This window comes from Lonchura striata, chromosome 7, assembly GCF_050655825.1.
Source record: "Lonchura striata isolate lonStrDom1 chromosome 7, ASM5065582v1, whole genome shotgun sequence".
NCBI lineage: Eukaryota > Metazoa > Chordata > Aves > Passeriformes > Estrildidae > Lonchura > Lonchura striata.
This window is the reverse complement of record NC_140709.1, coordinates 30,166,475-30,180,008: the sequence shown is the minus strand read 5'-3', so window position 1 is coordinate 30,180,008 and position 13,534 is coordinate 30,166,475.

Below are 13,534 nucleotides of genomic sequence, written 5' to 3'. Positions count from 1 at the left end.
AGTGCTCGACCTCTTCTCGATTGTCCCTCAACATGTTACCACTCCTCGGGTGTTTGGCAGCTCTGTCTCATTATTTCTGCTTGTCCCAGCTGCTTTCTGTATTACCAAAGTAATTTACAGCCCTGCCCAATTAGAGCCCCTGTTTCCCTCCCCAGCTGGGTGTGACATTGCCTGCCCTCAAGAATAACCACGATCTTCCTGCAATCCCATTGATGGAATCCTCTGAGGCTGGCGAAGGCGTCTCATGCATCGCTGTAACAAGTTGTTCACAGCTCCCCATGTGCCAGGCTTCAAATTCAACCTTTCAAAAGACTTTGATAAAGAAGAAAGGACCGTTTTTTTCCCTGACTGCTGCAAATGAAAAAGCTTCTCACTTGGGAGTCGTGGGTCATATTTATGGAAATGGAAAGAGCAGTTGCAATATTTATGACAGTTACAGAAGCGCTCAAATCTATATTTTATTGATATGTATTTACGTGCCCACAGAAATCTTATTGCACACTAGTTGAGAGAACTTTATTTAGATTTAGTATTTTGAAGCCATTTTTTAGTGCTTCTTTATTATCCATGGAATGTGAGGTCCAATATTTCAAGTAGGACTGTCACCAAACAGCCGGAGGTTTTTAAAAGATTTTTATTTCACATAAAGATAAATGTTGAAACCACATTTTTCAGAGGCACCATCTGTTCCATGTTGACCTTAATTTTCTGGATGAGTGCTTTTCTTCAAACATTTTAAGTCTTGTCTACATTTCATTTGGTTGGGAGTGTTTAGGTTATTTGTTGAACAGGAAATCAGATATTCAGAATGCAAACACACCATTACGTTGCAAATTATTCCCTTTGTATAATTTAGCAAACTGCTTCTTAAATACTCTGCAGACTTGCTGGGGTAGCTCTGTGTCTCTGGCATCTGGCGGGTTGGCCCTGTGTGGAGCTGGATTTCTTTGGAATGTCACCGTCATGCCTTACACTGGGCAATGGCGTGCAGAACACTGAGGGAGAACTGCTGAGCAGCTTTTTAATGGATAGTTTCTGGGAGTGAGGGTTGGGTAAGGATTTCTTGATTGGCTTCACGGCCTTGGAAGGATTTGCTGTCCAACAAACAATATCTGCTTCCTACTAAAAGGTGACACTGAAATAGCTGTATGAGTACATATGCGTCATTCCTACAGGGCAATACTCCCCCTTCTCCCTTCAAATTCTTGCTTTCCTTTCTGAAATAGGTTTATAGATTATTTTTGCCTTCCTCTGCCTCCAGCCTTGCTCTGTGGCTTGTCTGAACTCCTGTGGTTCAGCTGTTTGTTACTCTGCCACTTCCAAGGGCTTTCAGGACCCTGTCTGTCTGTCTGTTCCTTCTCTCCTGTATCAGCTCCCTGCCTTGCCCTATCCAAAGCTTGTCCCTTGTCATAAAAGCTTCTTGGCACTGCCTGTCACTGTCCCTTGCAGGGGGCTGCAGCCTCAGCCTGTCCAGCTGAATGTCAGGTGCTCACTATTGATATGTGTTAGACCTAGGCTAATGCTGGCCTGCAGTAGCAACTATTATAGTGACAAAATGTACTCTTGGCAGAGACAGTAATTTCTTTGTGGCTTTGGATGGGAGGTGAGACCATGTTCCTGCTCTTTAGTCCTGATCTTTAGTCTTTATTTAGCACCTCCTTTTGCCCCTGCAAAATGCAGAGTGATGGTGAGACTTTTTTTCCCCTCAGAGTATGGATTTGGAAGTAAAACTCATGATGTGGTAGAAAAAGTGTTACAATATAAATTTTTTGTGTGTGTGTGCTTCAAGAAATTCCCGGAGGGGAAGGCTATAAGGACTGCACTCTTTTAAATTAACCAGCTGGTTTCTTTACAGCTCTGCTATGTAAGTGCCTAGTAAAGCTCATTTCAATGAGGTGCCAAGATATGGAGGAAAAGAGCTGAACAAACAACAAAATATCTGCTTAAACCAAGGCTGAACTGTTCTGAATACCAAAGCCTGGAGTCTGTCTCACCAGGCTGGCTGCTTTTGGAAATACCTATTCCTACACCAGTTTTTGAGGCAAGTGATGGACAGGGAGGAGGACTCCTGGGCTTGTGGCTTGTGCTAGTGGCTGTTTGCCATCCCAAAATCCACATTGTGCTCTGGTAATGGATACTTAGAAGGTTTTTAGATGTTCATGTGAGGCCCCATGAAGATAGGCAGTGTGTGGCCAGGTCACCTGCTGTTCTTCCTCCTCACCATGCCCAAGGCACCAGGCATCTCTGCTAGGAAATGGGGATGCCAGTCTTGTTTCAATTCTAGGATCTTTTCCTAATCTGTGCTATAAAATAATTAAATCTAGAGTGGGTAAGTTTCGCCTCTTGTGGCTATCACTAGCATCTAGATTTATATTTTTGTTTGCAAGGACAGAAGTCATTAATACTAGAGAAAACAAAGTCTGCTCTCCCTTGACCATGGAAATAAATGTTTTTCTACTGCTGAAAAATCACCGAGTCTTAAAAATGAGAGTGGTTTGGGTTGTTTTGAGGCTGTGATTTCTGTGCAAATTGCACATCTCTAAACAGGTGAGGAGTAACTTGTCCTGAAGAATTACAGCATCGTGCTGCACCTGTGAGATGGGCTGTGAGGAAGGTGTCTGCCTTAACTGCCAGAAGGTCAGCTCTTAATTAGTACTTAAATTAATCTCAGGTGATCTTTTTTACCTACTCAGCAGAAGGAGCTGTTATAGAAGCTCATTAAAAGCATGACTCTTCAGTAGACAGCAGGGTTGGGAGTTGTTCCTTGGCTTTCCTAGGGGTGGGCAAGATCTCAGAACCAGCACATTGGGCTGGCAGCAACGTTTAGGCCTTCAAATGCCACTCTAGAGTAGCTTGAAACATCTGAACTGTCAAAAAAGTTGGACTGAGCATTTGATTGTGGGAGTTTTGGGCAATCTAGTGGCATCCCAGTGTGCTGCTAACTGCCCTGGCAGCAGCACCCCCTTCAAGGGACAAAATCAGAATGTTCCAAACAGAGTCCGGACTTGCAGCTGCTGGAGACTATGGCAGAAGTGGGGTAAGTGAATGAGCAACAGCTGGGTTTTTTTTCATAACAGATCTATGTTAAAAACCATTATTTCTGTATCTTCAAACAGAAAAATGTTTAATTTTACAAGATAAAGACCTGTGGGGTTTTTTTTCTCCCATGCATCTGACTTTCTACAATTGCTTAAGAAAACACCTAACTTTGGTAACATTGTGGCAGAATAAATTAGTGTGTGTTCATAATGCTTCTTTTGCTAGTTCCATAGCATAAAACTTGTGAGAGTTTGAACAAATAATTGCCTTGAGGTAAAAAAACCCCCTAATTTTCATGTGACTTAAGGAAGGTATTCTGCAAATACTGCCTTTGCTTTGATGCGGTATATGGTCATACCTGAACCATGTGAGTAAGTGTATTAGGGTGCCCAGAAGCTCTCTGACCTGCTGGGCAGCAAGTTAAATAGGAAGTAAATCTTGACGTATGAAGTATGTAAAACTATTTGGAAGACCACAACTTTGTTTCTTGGGTTGAAACTTAAGTAGTTATCCATGAGAATGTCAGAACCATCACCATCATGTAATTTTAGATATAAAAAAAGAAGTGTTTTGAATCTAGGGGGCAGTGTGCTTTTCACTGGCACATAAGGATAGGTTATTACTTTAAATTAACAAAGACAACTCCAGCCACTTCAAATGTGGCCTTACCCTCCCCAAAATCTGTGCTTCCTTTTCACTGCTAGTACTTTTATGTTTTGTGGTGAAATGCAATGCCCTGGTGCCTGTTTAATTTCTGAAGGAGGCTGCTGTGCAGCCTTTCTTACGGGGAGAAATTGATGCTGAAAAATCTACCAGAAAAGTGGCAAGTTACGTGGGGAAGCAGTACTCATGTTGCTTTTGTTTGTCGGGGTGAAACAAGGTGTTCAATAATGAGAGATTTTGTGTATTGCTTGAATTTTGTGTATACAACTGTGCTAACCTCAAGGTGCAGGGCAGGAAAGTGAATTGACAGGCAAGGAACAGCCTAAGGCTGTCAGCGAGAGGTTCCCAGGGAGGATATTGAGGGCTGCAGAGAAGGCAAACACAAGCTCATGGGGTTTGATTCCTCTAGTCTGCAGCAAGAAAAGGAACCTCCACCCAGTCATAGCCCTGCTGCTTGCCTGCAGCACCCTTGATGAGACAATGAACCCACAATTTGCTGCCCAGGTCTCACCTGTGTGCTATTAAGGCTCTGCCTCAGGAGGTGCCCTGGCTTTCTCCTGGCTGGGATGGGGCAGCACAGAACTTCTGGGGCTCCCACTGCTCAAAAAAAACCCCCAAAAATCTTCAGAATGACTACTTGATATTTGGAAGAAAGAGCAAGGTTGGTTTCTTGGGCTTCTGAGAAATGTCTTCATATTCACTTCTCACAGTAAGCAATTAAAATTGCTACTTTGTTTGTATCCATAGTTTTTAATAAAGCAGGCTCCTCTTTTAAGAAATTGCCACAAACCCACATGTTTATAAGCCAAGTGTAATTTTTCCTTTTTAGAGCATGCTATTATCCCATGTAATCGCTGAATTATAACTAATGAATCTAGCTGCAGCTAATTACTAAGCTAGCTACAGGTGAGAAGGTTATTTTTAATGAGATTTTTGTTTGATGGGAATGAGTGGATTCTCCAAATGGCATATCCTTACATTCAGATTTTTTAATCTGAGAACTGGGTATTCTAGTGATGTAGGCTGAGGTTTGTTTTGGTTTTTTTCCAAATACAGTGGAAAATGTAATGTGTGGTAATATGGCTGACTGCTCAGGAGTAATGAATGCTTTTTGAGAAGAGGCTTTCAGTGTTTTACCAGGATTCCCAAATGTAAGAAACTTGCAGTGCAGGCACTAGTGTAGAGATATTGATGCTTTGATAGCAGTGATGTGGCAATAAAGCCACTGCTTGGAAGCTGGGCATGTGGGAGAGACACAGTGTCTCTAGTGTGTCACAAACCCCCCAGAATGGTGTCCAGGTGCAGCTCGGAGGCAGCCCCAAATGATGTTATTTGCCTGCACAAGTGATTCTGATCCAAAGCAGGCTGGCCCTGCTGTGCCGTAAACCTTTTTCTCCTTGCCCTAGCTGGCACTGCTGCTTGGAATACTTCAACCAAAGTCTGGGGGAAAAAAAAGGATGTCCCTTTTGCTGGTCTCAGAGAGACAGAAGAGCAGTACATTCTTACCATAAAATTGGTGTCACAATTTGGGGCCAAATTTAGTCCTAGATGTTGTTTATGGGTTCATCCAAAAGCAGGCAAATAGTTTTCCCACTATTACAAAAATAATTTGTTTACTTGCCATCTGATTATTATACATTATTTTCTTCCCTCCCAAGATAAAATTAAGATCTTTTGATTAGCAACTACAGTAAAATGTGTGTGATTTATTTGTGAGAGTTGCTGTTTGCCAAGTACATTTCTGCAGCACAAGTACTGTTTGTTATGACATTGTACTGAGTCACTTGTTGATGCTATTTGAGGGAGAAAATTCAGTTAAAGAAACTGGAACAGGATGTCCATTTTATTTCAGTACTTGTAATCCTGAGTCATCTCAGATAGTTGATGAAGTACAGCTCCTCACATTTTAGACAGGGCTTCTTCTTAACATAATTTGGGGATGCTGTAATTTGATAGAGGGTGGAAAAATACACAGAGCTGAATTTATGCAGAGAGGTTTATTTTAGTTTTCACTCTCTGTTGAAGCACTCTTAAACCTTCCACACATCTGTGGGTATTTACCAGGTCTTTAAACACTTTGTACTTAAAGTGAAACAGGAACCATGTAGATAGCACGTGGCTGTGCAGGTAGTGGGATTTTGAGGACTCTGTCTCAAGTATGTGGATTCTGGCTGTGGAGATCAATTAAGTTTATTCTTGACTGATCATATTGGCTGCCTCCTGCCTTACTTCCACTGCAAAAATAGAACTCCAGAGGTGTTTGGTTGAGTGCATGGAAAGCAAGCAACCAATGGGATGGTTATTTCTCTTGGATGAGGTTGAATTCAAATATTAAGTGAAATTTTGGATGTGATTTTATATAAGCCTGTATATCTATGTGAGTGTGAGAACTAAGGTCTTTGTAAGAGTAGTATGAACAATCAAATGTGTATTAATGTTACTTCCTGTGTGGATTTGTAAATGATTGTAAAATTCTGATGCTGAGTGTATTTCTCCATAGGAGCTCAAAATAATTTGCATGTATCCCATTAGCTTCACTTTGGGGTAGCAGGCAGCAAATCTTTAAAACATAAAGTATTTATGGGCAGAAAATAAAGAATATTGACTCTATTTAAAGGTGTGGAAAGAATTCACATTAGAATAATATAATTATTAGATTTGGAATTTGCCCTGTGAAAAACCTCCTTTAGGTGAGAGATGCTAGTATAGGGTGAACAGTGGTCAGAAGATATAAAGGCCTGGTTTTACTTTTATTTTGGATACATGCATGTTCAGTAGCTGCAGAAGCTCAGAAGATAAGGGGCCAATGGGTATTTATCAAACACTGATCTCTAGATAGCTGTGGAATCAGCCAAAGATTGTTGGTAGTAACAGCCAAGGGTTGGTAAGAGCACACTGTGAGAATGGGATGTGGCTGGGGAAGGGGCCCTATGGGGCAGGGCAGCACTTCCCTGGGACAAACATCCTTCTTCTGGCTCCTGCAGAGAAACCCAACCCAGCACAAGCACAGCATGGAGGCTGAGACGTGGGCATGGGTGTTAGGGGATTGAGACCACGAAAACCCTCTGGCCTGTTCCCAGAAAGGTCTGAAAGAATGGAGACTGTGCATGGTGACTAATTTGCATAGGAAATGAGGAACTTTCCAGGGCAGGGAAAGCCTACCTATGAAAATTTACCCCCACCATGCCCTGGTGTGTGGGTACTCCAAGGACCCTGGACACCCCATCAGCTGCATCCATGTTGGAACCAGGGCTGGTGGTATCTTTTTCTTCCTTCATCTCCCCTCTCTTTAATCTTTCTCTCTTCCTTTTCACCTTCCCTCTATTCAAACCCCACTGTTGGGTACCTACAAAGGAGGTCAGGGCATGGCAATTTCCATGCCAAGTGAGTAATTTACTAATAAAACTTGGTAAGCTTTTGCTGACCTTCTGATTTTTGTTGTTCTTCTCAACCACAAGGATCTGTGAATCTTGCGTGCTGCCTTTCCCTTAAGGGTGGCACATAACAGTAGTGCAGTTAATATTTTGGGAACCAAGGTGATAATCTGGGTTGGAAAAGGAAAATAACACTGCCCCTCATGCCATGCAGTTGTTTTCCTCCTGGGATCCTGTGGCTCTACACGAGCTATGTTTGATCTGGCACTGACATGGCAGTGTGCCTGTCCAAAGGCTTCTCCTTTCATCCCTTCACCTCCTGACATTCCCAGGAACTCTGTGTGACCAGGCAGCAGAGCAGCTAGGAAAGCTCCTTCATCCCTTAATAGGAAAGAACAATGAATAGAGGTAATGTAGGTAAAACTGTACATTTAAATTATCTGCAGTCAAGAAGTGAAATACATTCATCCCTTCTGGCACTCCTGCTAATTTATATTTAAAGCAATATGAATTTCATGAGCATTTTAAAAAATCATATTTTAAATTCAATCTGCTGTCAAGTCATTTGATGTTTTGTGTAAAGTCATTTCCCGTAAACAGGTTATTGAATATCAAAAGACTTGTCTCATACATAATTTGTGGAAAGAAACAATATTATAATAAAGATGAGAATCTGGCCCTCATGTGAGTTGGTGAGCACTTTCTGGATCACTGCAGCTTCTTGGTGCTTGCTTTATCCCAGTCAAGGGAGTGACCTGGGAAGGAACATTTGAAAAGGAGTCCTTAATAATAATGTTTTCTAGGTTACAGTAGGTTATTCTGTAATTAAATAGTAATATGTATGAGGAAAGACAACACTGTAATTTTTTCCAAATTTCAGAAAGAGAGTTGGGAAAATATGGATTAAAATACCTCAGACCTTTCAAGCTGTAGAGCTCATACAGATTGCAGAGTAATGGATTGGGTAATGCAAGTAGATATGTTGAAAAGCTAAGACACGTTTGATCAAAACTATTGATGAAATAACTGCTGTATTTTCTTGGTATGAGGTACTTACCTGTGCTTGGAGACTGCTGTCATTTGGCAGATGCTGCACTATGCAAATCTGAGCATTAAAGCTGGGATGTAGCTGAGTCTTTTGCCAAAAGAAATAAATTTGCCTCTGGATACCACCAGTTCCTCTTCCAAGTGTTGACTAATATACCCTGGGTGTAACTGTATAAAAGACACAAATAAGGTGCTTGAGATCTCAAAGATTTGATGGATCAGACCAGTAGGGTTGAAATAGCTTTTTATTTAATAATTTATTTGTTCATTCATTCATTTGAACAATCTCTGTATTGAAAGGGAGTTTCTCCTTCTGTCATTGAAGACTGCCAGAAAAAGTAGTTTCTACATTTTGCATCACTTGTATCACAGTTTAATGTGATGAATCAGTATAACATAAACACTGAAATAGTCTTGGTTATGTTAAAGAGGCAACTGGACATTGTACTGGGTAGAACTGGATTGTGCTTCTGGCTTTCTCCAGCAAACTGCCTCCTGCTTGATACAGATTTGGAGCAGTTTTACACCTTAACATGCTTCAATCTTAAACTTTGAAATCTCAAGCTCCCAGACTTTCCCAAGTCAAAGTTTTGGGTTTTTTTCCCCCAGGTGTTGATCATCCTGGAATTTTTGTGTTATTTTTATCAGGAATGGAAGTTCCACCTAATTGCTAAGTGCCCTAGTGCTCTAAAACATAGAATTACTGAGCTTGAGGCCACAGAAGCATTTCTGAAATCAATCACATCTCAACTCTGAAACCACTTGGGTTCAGATAACCTCTGGTTATCTCCAAGGTTTCCTGTGTGTGTTTTGTGGCCCTTGGGTCTGTGAAGACGTTTCTGGTATGGGACTCGGACAAAAAGAGTTGCCCATTCTTTCATCTTCCTCATCACTTCTGGGCTGGCTCCAGGTTTGGTACCTGGGGCCAGAGCTTTGTCCCCTTGGGCTGGAAGTTTGGAGCTGGATCCTGCCTGCTGTGAGCCTAGGGGCTGGTCTGGCAGGGGCTGTGCCCACTGAGGATTTATCCTCCATCAGCCACGTGTGCTTCAGGACATTGTTAGTGAGGTTGGAAAGGGTTGGGAGCCAAAGGGCTCGTTGGCAAGGAGATCAAAGCAGGTCCATGCTGCAGGGGTGGGAGAGAAGGATGAGTCCTGGAAGGGGCTGAAGGAACCCCCTATTACTGCAGAGGGTGGAGAGTGGTGTCACCACCAAAAGGAGCAAACACCAGGTGGTTTTTGCCCTCTGAACTGTATATTTTTTCACTGTTGGGCAAATTCTCTGCTGGGTATTGCCTCTCCTTATCTTCAGAGGAACTGATGTGACTTAATTTGTGTCTGAGAAAAGGATTTATTATGAGGAATGGGGAGGTGCTGTTCAAATCCTTGGTGTTCATATGATTACGTTTTCCCCATGTTCCTTTTATGAACAAGGTGAAATTAAACCCTGAGGGTCATAGACATCTAATGACCTAAATCTAATGCCATCTAAAGACCTGATCTGAAAATGCTGACAACACCACTGCTTTGATATGATTCTTGGAAAAGAATTCAGAGAAGGTAGAAAGCTGAGCATGGGCCAAGCACATGGGGGAAAATGGGATAAATAAAACCAGTTTATCCTAGCAAGTACGTGGCTTTGAAGGAGTTAAAGTGTGATGTGCACTGATAATGCTGTAGCCTGCAAGTTAAAATTATAATATGAAGCAAATCCACAATACCCACAGTAGGAAGCTCAGCACATTACGGTGGAATTAATGTACCATTTCTGTGGTCAAAATGTGGGGCATGCTGAATAGCAGCTAAATTGTCTGGGAAGAGCCTGGCCAGACACCCTGTATTCCTGTGGAGCTCTTGTTCTGAGGGTGTTTGACTTCCCCCTCCTGCCTCCAAGGAACAGCAAAAGAAAAGTTTCCCAGCTCCTGCACCCTGGGCAGGGCTGGTGTCCATCTCATCATGCCAGCTCTGTTCTTTGAGAGGCTGCTGTGCTCTCAGGTCACTGAGATCCCTCTTCTGCAGAGACCCTGACCTGAGGGCACTGAGTGGTGGTCAAAGGTGAAGAGGAAATAGCATCCTTTGGATGCTGGCAGGTATTGTGTGGCTATTGTGTTCAGTGCTCATATCTGTGACTGCATTCAAAGAAGTCACTGCAGATGTCACCACCTGGGACAGCCTCCCAAAGTATCTGCAGCTTTCTGCTGCAGACAGAGGACAGATGATGTTGGGAGAAAAGTTTATATAATGGAGTGTTTCTGATAATACCAATGCGTTGGTGCCTGCTGTGAAGTGTGGGGCAGAGGTACCAGGGATGTCTGCGACCTGCACAAGGGATGGGCACCCCTTCCTTGCAGGGTCAGTGTGGTAAACTGAGTTTGCTATATAGCAGGAATAAATTCAATTGGAGAAGAGGTTCATGGAATACATGGGAATGAGAAAAAAAAAAAAAAAGTTAATTTCAAGTGAAGGAAGTTCTCTATGATCAGGGCTCTTTGTGACAATGAATCCAAAAATGCCTGAGCCAGAGGCGAGGAGGCAGAGGACATCCTCTGCACAGCACAGCTGGTGACAAAGGGGCCCCCAGCTTACCCGCTGCGCCGGGATGGGTGGGAGGGATGCAGCCACATCTGCATCCCGGTGTGTGCCAGAGAGCGCTAAGGCTGCTTTTGGAAGCCCGGGGGAAGGTGGGGCGCTGGGGCTGCGGGGGTGACTGGAGCGCTCCTGGACTGCGGCGCTAACCAGCGGCTCTCCTGTGTCGATAGGTGGTGCAAGTTTGCCGCGGCTTCTGGAAAGCTGGAGCAGCTTTTCCAAGATTGCAGTAAATATTTAGGCTTACAGGGACCGGAGGAGGAAAAGCTGAACCCTGTAAGGAAAAGCAGACTCTTAAGTATGGCCCCTCTGAATATGCAGGCAGTAGCAGAGGCGGTGTCCTGCCAGGTGTGCCACTCGCAGGGCCACCCGGGGCTGTGCCCGGGAGGTGGCACTGAGGCTGCCTTGGCCCCGTGCGATGCCCGGTCAGTGGAGCCCTGGGCTCGCCGGCAGAGGCTGCCCCAGCCTTGCTGCAGGAGGGGTGAGCTCTGAACACACAGGGGAGGACAGCAAAGCAATCAGACTGCTGCTCTCCATGTTCTGCATGCCGTTAAATGGCTATGAGGGAAAGTGGAAGCCTTGCTGATGCTGAGCAGAGGTGGCAAAGCCTCCTGGTTTCAGCTAATGCAGCTATGACTGCTAAAAATAAAGGGAAAAGAGGATTCAAACTAAAGCTGGGTGTCTAACAAGTCAGTGCATGCTGAATGTACAGTTGCATAGTTTGTCAATCAGACTGTAAATGTGTCCTGTAAGGTTTGCAGATGGTTGTGTTGCCAGTTAGGGAAATCTGGTCTAAATCAGAGGCAGAGTTAATTATGTGCGGGAGCACAAAGCCATTAGGACTTCCACTGCCAGAGGAAGTCTGTCCTGGTGTTTCCAGTGGTTAACTGTGGGGTTGTAGAGTCTGAATTTATTATACAGAAATACTTAGCTTAGCTTTTTCTTCAGAAGTGATCCCTATGAATAAGGATCACTCAACAGAAGAAATTAATGCTCGTGGACACCCCAGTTAAGGAAACTATGAAACTGAGTGAGAAACTGAAGTGGTGCAGTCTGGCTGCAGGAATATTTTCTACAAGGGTTTATTTCCAAGCCTGGTAGCTGGCAGTCACCCTTTCCCAGCTGTCCAGGGAATGACAATTTCTCTTTGCTGCAGCTTTCAAGGTTTTTAGCTGCGTCTGTTTCACACTGAAAAAAAAAAAAAAAAAAAAAAAAAAAAAAAAAAAAGTATTATTTTGGACTGCTTTCATCAAAGTGGAAACATCTGGTTTGAGTGTAAAAATAGCTGGGTGTGTTCTCAAGGCAGAGTACATTTTGCTTCTGCTTGTCCTGTTCTGCAAGAGCATCAGGTGCATCCACTGTCCTCCCCCATGGTCACTGTGACAGGGATTTGCTGAAGCCATGGTTTGTGTGTGTGCCTGCGTGCCCCTGCCCAGCCTCTGTGTCTGTTTAATTGAATGCACTATACCTGCAAGCAGAAGTGCTGTCTGGAAAAGCAGTGTGCTTCAGGAATATGTTATTGGGTAAACAGGTGTCTAACAGCAAGAACATTACTTGGGATAGGAGCAGTGGAGATAATGGGGTTTGGACAGCTTTTCTACATTGTCACTTTGGCACATTTGTGGATTAATCAAGGCATTCCTCAGACAGGTTGGAAGAGAAAAGCTAAGGTAGATCTGGCTTTTCTGCCACTTGTTTTCTCCCTTCCCAGCTGCCCTCCTTGCACAGCACAGTGCTGAAGTCGAGGCACAGGAAGAGGTGGCAGTGATCTCCTTAATCTCCCTTGTGGCCAAGGAGCAGACCTTGCCCTGGTCCCAGCTTCTCTGCTGGCTCTGGCCGAGCACACAACTGCTCTGCACTCTGTATTGTGTGATTTCTTGTTGCTGATTGTGGGGATGATGGCAGCGAAACAGAGTGATCCAAGATGGATTGGGAAAACTGCATTAAGACCTCTTCCTAATAACCCTTGATTAATGCAGTTATATTGTTCTTGTTAAAGGCTGTCACAGGACAGGATTAAGGAAGAAAGACCTATGAGGAGCAGGATTGGTTGTGATACTTGTATCTTTTAATCTCTCATGTGCTACTGCCTGATGTTTTCAAGTCTTCCTTTTGAAAATGCAGATAGAAACATATTACTGCAGTCTAGAACCTTTAATCTTCAAAAGAAAAGAAGCTTTTCTTGCAGAAGTAGGCTGCTTTTTCAGATGCTTTCAGAAATGCTGATGTTGTGCCTTGGTTGATCTGGCTAATTAAAAATGAGCTCGTGTCAATCAAAACTATTACTATAATGGTAATGGCAAAAATGCAAAGTGCAGCTCTAGTAAATCAGTGATAGAAACGTGCCTTATTTCTTCTGTCTGATTCACTTGGGGAGAACTGAAATTTTGGTGATTTTTGATATTCTCAGCCTCTTCTGTTACAAATGTTACCCTTTTAATTCCTGTTGTCTACCTAGATGACAAAGTGTTTACTCAAAATACTTAATTACCTGACTAAAGATTGCGAAGAGTGCCCCGAGGATTCGGCTGGGCTGAGTCCAGCTGGATTTGAGACTCCTCCTCTTTCTCCTCCTCCCCCTTGTACCGACTGTATTCTGTGCCCTTGGGAACACCTCGTTTTAGCAAACACTACATTCTGCTCCGTGTGAAACTGGGCTGAGCTGAACCCACAGTCCCAAGATTTCTATCCTGCTGTCAGTCTCTGAGCTGTGCCATTTCCCAGAGTTTGTCTGCTGTCCTAGATGTTCAAAAAACTTACCCCGATGATGCTGAATCCTTCTCTGAAGAGGCCAATCTCACCGGCTGTGAGTGACTGAGAAGGCTCTCT